Source organism: Micropterus salmoides, unplaced genomic scaffold (assembly GCF_014851395.1).
Source record: "Micropterus salmoides isolate LMB-PRFRI ecotype aquatic unplaced genomic scaffold, ASM1485139v1 Ms_hic_scaffold_5, whole genome shotgun sequence".
NCBI classification, from domain to species: domain Eukaryota; kingdom Metazoa; phylum Chordata; class Actinopteri; order Centrarchiformes; family Centrarchidae; genus Micropterus; species Micropterus salmoides.
The window spans coordinates 25,532,086-25,543,306 of NW_024044237.1; positions in this window are offsets into that span (position 1 = coordinate 25,532,086).

The following is an 11,221-nucleotide window of genomic DNA, read 5'->3' on the forward strand; positions in this document are numbered from 1 at the left end:
CATTAAAAATTTCTCCAAGCCTAAATTGATAACCCAGATGACATCATCATGATTATATTCTCAGACTTGACAAATCTCCTCCAGAGCTACAGAAGACATTTTACAACTGATAGTACTCTCCATTATGACTAAACAGATCTTCGTGTGTAAAATTGGTTGAGTGCCCCTTCAAGCCATCTCTTTACCTCATCTTGAATTAGCTGTTTTGTTGTATTTCTATATCTGTAATACCTTGATACCAGAAGGGAGTCTTTACATCTCTGCCCAGCAGTGAGGTACAAAAAAACACTGGTGGGTCAAGGTGGTGAGTCATGACTGATGGACACAGCAAAAACTTATATGATAAAGAAACAGACCTTGGTAGCACTTGATGATAGGGCATATTTTATTTATATTGTTGTATGCAGTGTTGTTAATTTTTAAATAAAGATGGTGCAGTCTTTAGAGGATTTGTGTAATACAGCCTCAGTAACAACAACATGGGAACCATTTTGAAAGATTAAAAGAAAAATATTAACACAGCAGGTCAGGTACATATTAAAGTTGCAGTAGACGAGATTTCATGTTACACTGATTCTACTCCAATATGCAGTCCACAGGAATTCACAGCAATCATCTACTTTCATGTGTAATCTGTCACTTATTGTGTCAGACAAAGATCACATGCATCAGAGTAAATGCACATTCCCACGACATAATATCTCTTTTCTACTCAACTCAAATCCATCTTGCACCTCAGAAATATGTTTAAGATAACTATTGCTTGAACTTACTAATTTAAAAAAAGGGGGCAACATTATTCAAATGAGTCAAATGACTCTTGTGCTCTTCGTGGCACAGTCCATATTACAAATTTTCGAAATTGCATTGAATGCAATTGCAACAACAGTGACACAAATTACTAGATATCCAAACACCTCGGAGCCTAATTCATAGATACTGTTGTTGTTGTTTCCGACCACCAGTGGCAACACTGAGGCCAAGCTGTGCAGTCGAAGGTCCAATGCATGAGAAAGGAAGAAACTATGTGCCAAACTGTTGCAGGGGAGTTGATCCATCCTGTAGCGGGTATGTATTTTCAACGCTGGTCCGATAAGCAACTTTTATTAGCATTGAATGTATGTTATGGGTTCTTCACTTGGGTAGAAATCTAGGACCTTGACAGATCGTATGATGTTTATTATTTAGGGAGGGACAGGTGTATTTCGAAACATGTTCTTTATCTGTGAAAACACTTGTCAGGTTCAACTTCTGAAGTAACCATCTATGGCAGGGGTCAGCAAATAAATCTGGCATCGTATTACATGGCGGTCCAGAACATAATCAGATTATTTGAAACCCTTACTCATGTGTAGCCTACTAGTGTGCAGGATTCCCGTTGGAAGAGTTGGAAGAGTTGTACATCCTACAGATTTTTTCTCCCTTGTTAAACAAATTGATTATTAGGACACTTTTGCAGATGCTCACAACAAAGCATGTGCTGCAGTGTGTGTGTGCGTCCCAGCGTTTGATCCGCATTTGTAAACCTATGAACCTTAATTTCATTTCCCTGAGGAAATTCAGGGGAATCCAATCACACGTTTACCGTCTTGAACATAATGTCGCTGCCGATTTTAAAGTCTGAAATGGCGACAAACTTCAAAACTACTTGCTTGTATATAAAAGGTTCAGAAGATACTCTCCTAAGGTAAGACCATACTTGTAGTCATTGTGACGTCACCCGTTGGTTTGTGGACTGCCGTTTTGAAGCCTCGAGTTTGGCCAATAGGGCACCTACATGTTGAGTTTTTGCAACCAACGGCACCAGACGTGACGATATCTGAACGAGACGGTGGCGCTAATGACCGTGTGTGGAGCTAGCTAGCTTACTTAGCTCGCTGCTTATAGTGCACACTACAAATAGGCTACAGTTAAGAATAAAACAAGCATCTGTAAATCTGTCATTTTGACAGGGCTAAAAATTATTTTATTAAACTTTAACGTCTTAAAACTAAATGTACTCATCAGAGAAAGTGATCAGCCAGCTCCTAACAAGCTTTTTCAATGGCGCTGGTTAAATTTACACAGTGCCATGGGTAGGAGTCTGACTCTAGCCTGATTGACAGGTCACCGTGGTACTTTTTACTATTCTATTCATTTACTAAATGAACATCATGTTGTATTGAGGAAAAGATAAAACTAGTGATTGAAACCATAAACACAATAGGAAAGTGTTACTTAGGTAGTAATAAATCAGCTGAGAAGCAGTGGGGTGGGGTGGGGTAAATTTTTGGGGAAGAGGTGATGTCCTTTTTGGAGGGCAATTATCTAATGTATTGTGCTTTTGCAGTGCAGGGTATAATTTTACACAAAATTGAATCATACTTTAAAGATGCGCACCAATACACAAGCTGAAAGTTGCATTTACCGACATACGCATTCATAGCCCACTGCTTATAGTGCACACTACAAATAGGCTACGGTTAAGAATAATAAAAGCATTCACAAGCTCATTTAGAAGACGACTGAAGACATTTTCATGGTAGCAGTGGTGCATGTATCAAATAGGCTACATACTTCTTAATGCTTGGCCAAATGTTCACAACACAACATCACTCAAGACTAACAACCGAGTAGCAGACCAACAGAGTAAAAACAACTATTCAGGTAGCCTAACTTGGCCCAGTGCCCTGTGACAGGTGCTGTGGTGCTCATTATCTATGTGTACACAACCGCAGTAAAAACAATAAGGTTACTTCAACGGACTATTCATTCGCAGCTAAATCCAGGCAAGCAAAGCAAAACAAACAATATAACCATATCAAAAATCGTACAAATAGCTGCAGTTCAGTTAAGTTCAGAGAGAGAAGTGACAAGAGAGGTGACATTTCACTCACCCTCTATGAAAAGGAAGGTCATTCTCCTGTCTTTCATGGTGGCGAAGTGGTCAATAACCAAATTATCGAATTTCCCACTGGCTTTTAGGTTCTCCACAACAACAGTCAATTGAAGTGTGGCGCTACCAGCTAACCACTCTGTACGGATATAGTTTACCTCATTGAACGTCCGAAACTCCTTTTACCTCTCCAGGCGCAGCTCCAGTTTTGGCGTTGGTCTTTCATCAGATTTAATCTTAAATTGCTGCTGTAGTGGTAGTTTTGTAAAAATATTAATAACTAGAAACTACCAAATCTCCACCCTCCATAACTGCACCAGCTAAAGTTGCTAACAGCTCCCGTTATTTCATCTGAATGACGTTGATCGCATGCTGTGATTTGATTGGAGTGAAGCCAGACAGTGGCCGGCTTCCCTTGGCATCATCCAGACTAATCACAAGTAGGCAAAGCGACTTACAATTGCTATTCATGTCAGAGGTCGCACACCTCTGGAGCAACTAGGGGTTAAGTGTCTTGCTCAGGGACACATTCGTGGATGGGTCACAGTGTGGTCTCTCACACCAAAGGCATGTGCCTTATGCACTGTTCCATCACCACCCCATGACAGTGGCCTCATCTGATTCGTTAATCATTTAATTTTTTTTCACAAAGGGATGCCAACTCCAGGGCTTAAAGTTCTCCGCCACTGAGCTGGAATTCCGGCGCGGGGTGTTTTTATATTCAACAATATACAATATATACTTATGTCCGTGGAAAATATTCTTGCATATTTTTTTTAACAGTCGTGTTATGTGTGTGTAAAGCGCTAGTCCTGAGGACAATCTCTGTCGGTGTACGCACAAAAGAAGGGGACTGGCACTTCCTGACTACGTGGACACTCACTGGCTATTGTAAGCTGTGGACAGGGCACTGAATTTTCTATTGGGTCAATTAAGGTGTCACTCAAAAGGTCAAGATGTACCGTTTTGGGTTTTTTTTGTTCACATGCTAACTGGAGTTAAATGATGTAACAGCAGTCCGTGTGTATTTATTGATATAAAAATACAGGGGGAGAGGGCAGGGTGGCGAGCCCAGCTGACACAACGGAGGATGGAGGTGAGTGACCCTGGAGGGAAGACAGACATACAGGGTTAGACACAAGAACCAAGAACAGGGAAACAGAGATGACGTAGATTACACAAGAGCTTGAGTGATAAAGTGGCATCAGATTTGGCACAACAACGATCAAGCACAGATTGTGTGGAGAACCGGGGTTGATATACAGGCAGAGATGAGGCTGATTGCTGGCAGGTGTGGCAGGCAGAGGAGGTGGCTGATGAGGTGCAGGTGCGGACTGTCAGCTGGGCTTAGGAGCAGAGAGAGAGAGAGAGAGCACACGGGGAGAGGGGAGGAGACACAAAGGCAGGCCAAAACACGAGGGGAAAACAGAATCACAAGAAAAAAGGAGAAAGAAACAGGACACTCACCGTCAGCCGGGCTGCCACCACAACATATGTAGGCTATCTGAAATTAATACACTAACATTAGCCCTAATACCGGACAATAAACAAGGCAACATGTAAATGGGGAGTGCCACCAGATCTGGGCAATAAACCAATAATAATTATCTCAATCTTATTTTCCTCAATAACAATATAACAAATGCTCAGTAAATGTTTAATTTAATTAATTTGAATCATAGACAAATCAGCACTTATTTTTCTGTTTAGATATTTATTTTGTTGAGGAAAAGGGACTGAAAACAGATTTCACCTAATTTTACTCATGCATATTTGACGATATAATAATCATATCATAATTGTTTTGAATGTTATGAGCTTAGATTTGTGAAGTGTCCACTGTTTGGCATTAAGTGGCACAATTAACTGTCTGGTTTCTCCAACTTTCACTCACGCATCAAACTTGAAAGAAACAATGATTTGAAATTTATTGTGATAATTATCGATATCCAATGATTTCTTGCCATATCACCCAGCCCTTTTCCTACTTTAAGCACTGATTATAGGTGGTGGCAGAAAGGTTTTACCAGAATGCCGGAAATGAAGTGAACCCCCAGATCCCCAGATTGAATATTTCTTCATAACAGTGTCTCGTGTTGTTCTTGCGAACCCAGTATCGTAATTCCTCATGTCTCGTGAGCTAAGTGTATCGTCACACTCCTAATCTGAGCCACTATTTTGAGGGACGAAAAATTACATATCTATAAATGAATAAATAAATATATAAATGCAGAAATAAATTAGAATTAAATATATTTTGGTAATTAAAAAAGGCTATTTCTGTATTTATTTATGCATTTCTACATGCATTTACTTCTATATTTCTACATGTATTTATTTATACATTTATTTATATATTTATTTATACATTTATTTATTTCTGTATTTCCACATTTATTTATGCCTGTATTTCATCATCTTGGATGAGATTTATTGTGAGAGCCTCCTTTACACAGTTTTTTTATTGGTAGCTATTTCTGTGGGTGAATTTACTGTAAGTTGTTCATGATTATTTATTATTACTGAATATTGTCTTGTCTTCTACTCCTTTCACAGTTAATTGAATCTGCCATGACCAAGAAACCTGGTGGAGGTCGTATCATCAAGGCGAAGAAAGCTGGATGGTTGAAGGATAATCTCAGTATTTTTAAACCTGGGCCCCATTTTCACTCATTTTGTTGTTGAAATGACTCGTAGGTACAGAAAGTTTTAAATCAGTGCGGTAGATGGATTCCAGGAGACACTCTGCTTTTAACAGGAAGCTGAAATTTTATTTAAAATGAATGTGCAGTATAATATTTTATTTTTATTTAACCTTTATTTAACCAGATGATCTCATTGAGATTTAAAACCTCTTTTTCAAGAGAGACCTGGCCAAAATGGCAGCATATTAACAGTGCACAGTTACAAATATGAACACCAAGCACACACACGACAACAAGGAACATTTAACAAGGCCCCTAAGATACATAAACAAACAACATTAGACTACTTAAGAGTACAATTTATACATACCGTAAGTTTAAAAGGATTTAGTTATTTTAAAAGCACTGACAACAATTTATGGCATCTATTTCCAAATCTTTCATGCGGTGTTTAAATTCACCAAAAGAAATCAGATTTCGCAACTGCAAATCAGACTGCAATGTGTTCCAGGTGGATGGGGCTGCATAACTACTAAACAACTAAACAGTCAACGATTTACATGGGAAGTGAAGCAACAGGGCCTATTACTGTGCCCACCACTGGCCTCATGCCTGCGAGGCACAACTATGGGCACTACAGTGGACAGATTAAGTACGAAATGTGCTCATCGGCTAAACATAACAAGTAAAGATAATCTAGGATTTTTTCTTAAATGCTCTTACTGTGCAGTTTATGGAGTTAATGAAAGTATAGTATTTTTGTCCTCTTAATTGATTTCCTCAGGAGGAGGAAAAACATTTGGTACCGAATTACCTTATTTTGCCCTTTCAAAGTGGTCGCTCAAGTGTCACATCTCAATGAAAAACAATTTCCATGTCCCCAAAAAGTCTGCTTGACTCTGAGTGCAATAACAATGTTGTGGGGAAAAAACAAATAGGAACGGTAGTTGGGACTAGCCATACTTTTGGAAACAAAAGAGATCCTAAAAGTGTACTCAGAGGTGCTCATCCAGGTGAGAAAGGATGAGCACCTCTGAGTGACCCTGCCGGAAATGCTACCACGCTGTCTCCAGCAGCCTAGTTTGAACAGTATAACAGACCACAGCGAGACTGAGACGTGAAATTAGTGAAAACTTCACAAAAATTTATTCATAATGACAGATACAGGTGACATTTTTGGTTGAGCGGGTCTGAGGTAGCGAGGCAGCACTAATAAGGTGACAGGGAGAACATGGATCAAGGTGGTTTGGCTATGCGACTGACTCTTCTATCGCACAGAAAGGTTGAGAAGAAGTTCTATCCAGAATCTTTTGTCTATAACATTCAAAGGAAAAAATGAATAGCTTTGTATTGAGGTCTTGGTTTCCCATCAGACTTATCGGGCAGTAAAAGACACAGCATGCAATGAAAATCAACACGCTGACTTATAAAGTAAATTAATTTAACTGAATAAGATTTTTATTCATTGTTATTAAATATGATTAGTCAGTTTGACAAATAGTTTAGTCTGACAAATGCCTGTAGGAGTTCAAAAAAATCCAAGTTAATATTGTCAGATTGACCAACAGACTAAAACCCGAAGATGTTCAATTTACAGTGATATAAAACATAAAAAAGCAGCAAACCCTCACATTGGAGGAACTGGAACGAGAGAATGGTTAGCATTTTTGCTTGGTAACTGACAATTAATTAATTATCAAATTAATGACAATTAACTTGATCTGTATATCAACTTATCGATTAATCGACTAATGTTTTCTACTGAGCCTGACTCTGACTTACAATCTTTTGTGTTTTGTTGTGTATAAATACCATAGACTGTATATAAAAAGGTAAATACATTTAAAAAACAATGCAAAACATTTAAATTTACATGACAACTAGAATCTGGTCTGGCAAAACCGCTTAACAAAGATGTAATCAAAGAATGTGGCAAGAAAACTATTTATCCATATTTTATCACAATGCTGTATGTTACCTTAATGCCACTTCAACCTTACATTGACTTTTATGTTTTTATGTTTACAGACCTAACATATAATGCAGGTTTAGTTTGACATATTTTTTAATGAACTTGATTGCTTTACATTAGAACTGTCATGGATTTTCATCTGGATAGCCAGAATTTAAAATAGAAAGTTGTGGCACACTGACAGAAACCAAAGTAGTGTTGTTTCTGAATGTCAGTTTTATTTGTTTTAGTGGTTATGTTTGTTATTGCCTTAATTTATGTGTGAGAAGTTGTTGCCAGTTGTAAGAGCTCTGCCCTTGTGTGTCTCATATAACCTCACACTGTCTGGCACAAAAGCTTAAAAAGATATAATCAAAGAATTTGACAAGAAAACAGTTTTCTCCTTCACAAGTCATTGCATAATTGTCAAGTATAACACAATGTGGTATGTCACCTTAATGCCACTGAATTGTGCCCCGTTTATTGCCTTTGCCAACTCAACACACAGTTACACTTAAGTGCACAGATTTCAATTGTTTGATTTCAGTGACAGCAACACTGATGTGGCTCTGTTCTGTAATTCTGGATAAGTACTGTGCTGCTTGTCCAAAGCATTAGAGGGCAGTATAACCCAAATACACGGCTCTCAAAACAGCCTGTTTCTCAGAAGAGCTACACTAACTAGAAATGCCTCTTTTCTGTTCTTTTTCTTGACTTTTCTTAATAGCAGAGGCGTTAGTTAAGTAATATTTTGAACTGAGGAATAATTAGAAGAACATATGCAAATAATATTGTTATTGTTAATATTGTTCTTTTATAATGAGAAAATGGATGTGGCATGAAGTGGCATGAGATGACAGAGTTGTGGTTGTCTGCCAAAATCAGAATCAGAAGGAGCTTTAATGCCAAGTAGTGTTTTACACATACGAGAAATTTGCTTTGGTGTTAAGGTGCTACACATAGACAAACATTCAGTTGACATAAATAAATATAAATAAATAAATATGGAATAGACAATGCAAGTTATATAAGAATAGATGGGATGAAGCTGTTTTTGTCCTGATGGACCGCAGCCTCTTGCCAGAGGGGAGAGTCTGAAACAGGGTCCAGGGTGGGAGGAGTCAGCTGCAATCTTTCCTGCTCGCCTCAGAGTGAGGGGGGCGTACAGGTGAGTGATGGAAGATTGCAGCCAATCACCTTCTCTGCAGAGTGAATGATACGCTGCAGCCTGCCCTTGTCCCTGGCAGTTGCAGCAATGTACCAGATGGTGATGGTGGAGGTGAGGATGGACTCAATGATGGCGGTGTAGAAGTGCACCATCATTGTCTTTGGCAGGCTGAACTTCTTCAGCTGCTGCAGGAAGTACATCCTCTGCTTGGCCTTTTTTGTGAGGGAGGTGATGTTCAGCTCCCACTTGAGGTCCTAGGAGATGATTGTGCCCAGGAAGCGGACGACGACCATCTCCAGACTGTTCTGGCTGCACCAGGTCACCAGATGGTCTACCTCCCACCTGTAGGCGGACTCATCGCAACTAGAGATGAGCCCAATGAGGGTGGTGTCGTCCGGTGACTGGAGGTGCAGCTGTTGTTATAAAGGGAGAAGAGCAGAGGGGAAAGAATGCAGCCTTGAGAAGAACTGATGCTGATGGTCCTGGAATCAGAGACATGTTTTCCCAGCTTCACGTGCTGCTTTCTGTCTGTCAGGAAGTCTGTGATCCACCTGCAGGTGGAGTCAGGCACGTTCAGCTGGGAGAGCTTGTCCTGCAGCAGGGCCGGGATGATGGTGTTGAAAGCAGAGCTGAAATCCACAAACAGGATCCTGGCGTAGGTTCCTGGGGAGTCCAGGTGCTGGGGAGGATGTGAAGGGAGAGTAGTGTTTACTGCATCATCTACAGATCTGTTGGCTCTGTAGGTGAACTGCAGGGGGTCCAAGAGTGGGTCTGTGATAGATTTAAGGTGGGACAACACAAGGTGTTCAAAGGACTTCATTACCACAGAGGTCAGTGCGACGGGTCTGTAGTCGTCTAGTCCTGGGGTCCTTCGTTTTTTGGGGACAGGGATGATGGTGAAGGCTTTGAAGCAGGCTGGCACATGGCATGTCTCCAGTGAGGTGTTGAAAATGTCTGTGTCACCGGAGACAGCTGATCAGCACAGTGCTTCAGGGTGGATAGGGAGGGAGAGTCCGGCCCAGCTGTTTGTGGGCTTTCTACCTTCTGAATAGCCTGTTGACTTCCCCCTCTGAGATGGAGAGAGGAGGGGAGAGGGTGGGGCTGGCCAACTCTGAGGAGGGGGGACTGGAGTTAATGGTGCAATGGTTCAGCTCATTTGCCAGGCGGGAGTCGTTGATGGAGTGGGGGACTTTGGGTTTGAAGTTTGTGATCTGTCTGAACCCCCTCCAGACAGAAGTGGCATCGATTGCAGAGAACTGATCCTTTAGCCTCTCTGAGTACAGTTAGCTTCTCGCAATTCCTTGCTAAACCTGCACTTTAGCGCCCTTCACCCGGCTCCGTCCCCGCTCCTAAATGCCTCCTTCTTTTCCAACCTTAGCTGTCTGAGTTTGGCTGTAAACCAGGGTTTGTCATTGTTATAACTCACCCTGGTGCATGTTGGTATACAGGTGTCGTCACAGACGCTGATGTAGGGCGTCACAGCATCAGTAAACTCATCCAGATTGTTGGTAGCAGTCCTGAAAACATTCCAGTCAGTGCAGTCCTAACACGCCTGAAGATCCTCTATAGCTTCACTAGTCCACTTCTTTGATGTCCTCACTACAGGTTTACAGAGTTTAAATTTTTGCCTGTAAGCAGGAATCAAGTAGATCAAGATATGATCAGAGTGTCCCAGTGGACCCTCTCTGGTTGGACACTTTATAAACTGTCTGTATTTGGAGAGTTCTTGGCTGAGAACAATTACAAGGGAGTCCGGGTTTGTCTGCTCCTCACACAGTATCCAGTTGGCCAGCATGCGCTGTGTGTCATGAAAGTTGGCCTGAAGCGGAATGTAAACACCGACCAGAGTGAATGAAGCAAACTCACGGGGAGAGTAAAACACTTTACAGTTAATGATAAGAAATTCCAGATTAGGAGAACAGTACACCAGCCAGTGAAACAGACACCTCCACCTTTTGTTTTGCCGGAGAGTTCTGTGTCGTGGTCCGCTCTGTACAGTTGGAAGCCAGCCAGTCTCTGTTTTTCCCTACCAGAAGCTGAAGTTCGTCCAGTTTGTTGCACAGTTAGCGCACGTTGGAGAGAAATATTGCTTTTAGTGTTGTGCGGAGAAGACGCACAAGCGACCTGGCCCCTTTTCCTCTCCTCTCCTCGCCATCTTGGAGTCACTCCAAAAGTGATCATAAATATGACTCAGGAGGAACAAGTAGTCTGAGAGAGTAATTTGTTCATTTTTACGCATGCGTGAATAGTCTTGGACTCTTGCGTTCACTCGTCACATGGCAGCTGCATGGGCTCCGTCAGTACAGGAAACAGAATTGATTAGTTCATGACTCTTAACTGTAGATCTCTACGATTGAGTCGGTCATTTGCCCCATGACAGCTCGGCCACTGTGGAGCAGACATAAACTATTTGTTCACCACAGCGCCGGAGGATGAGAGGCAAGTCGGTTGTCAGGTAACAGTCACTGGACTGACATTATCTATTTTGGTAATTATGTGACATTTTATAAAGCATAATGTTATTACAGCGCAGTGATGCTGTGCTATAGTTTTAACACAGCCATACCGTAAATTTAGTCCTG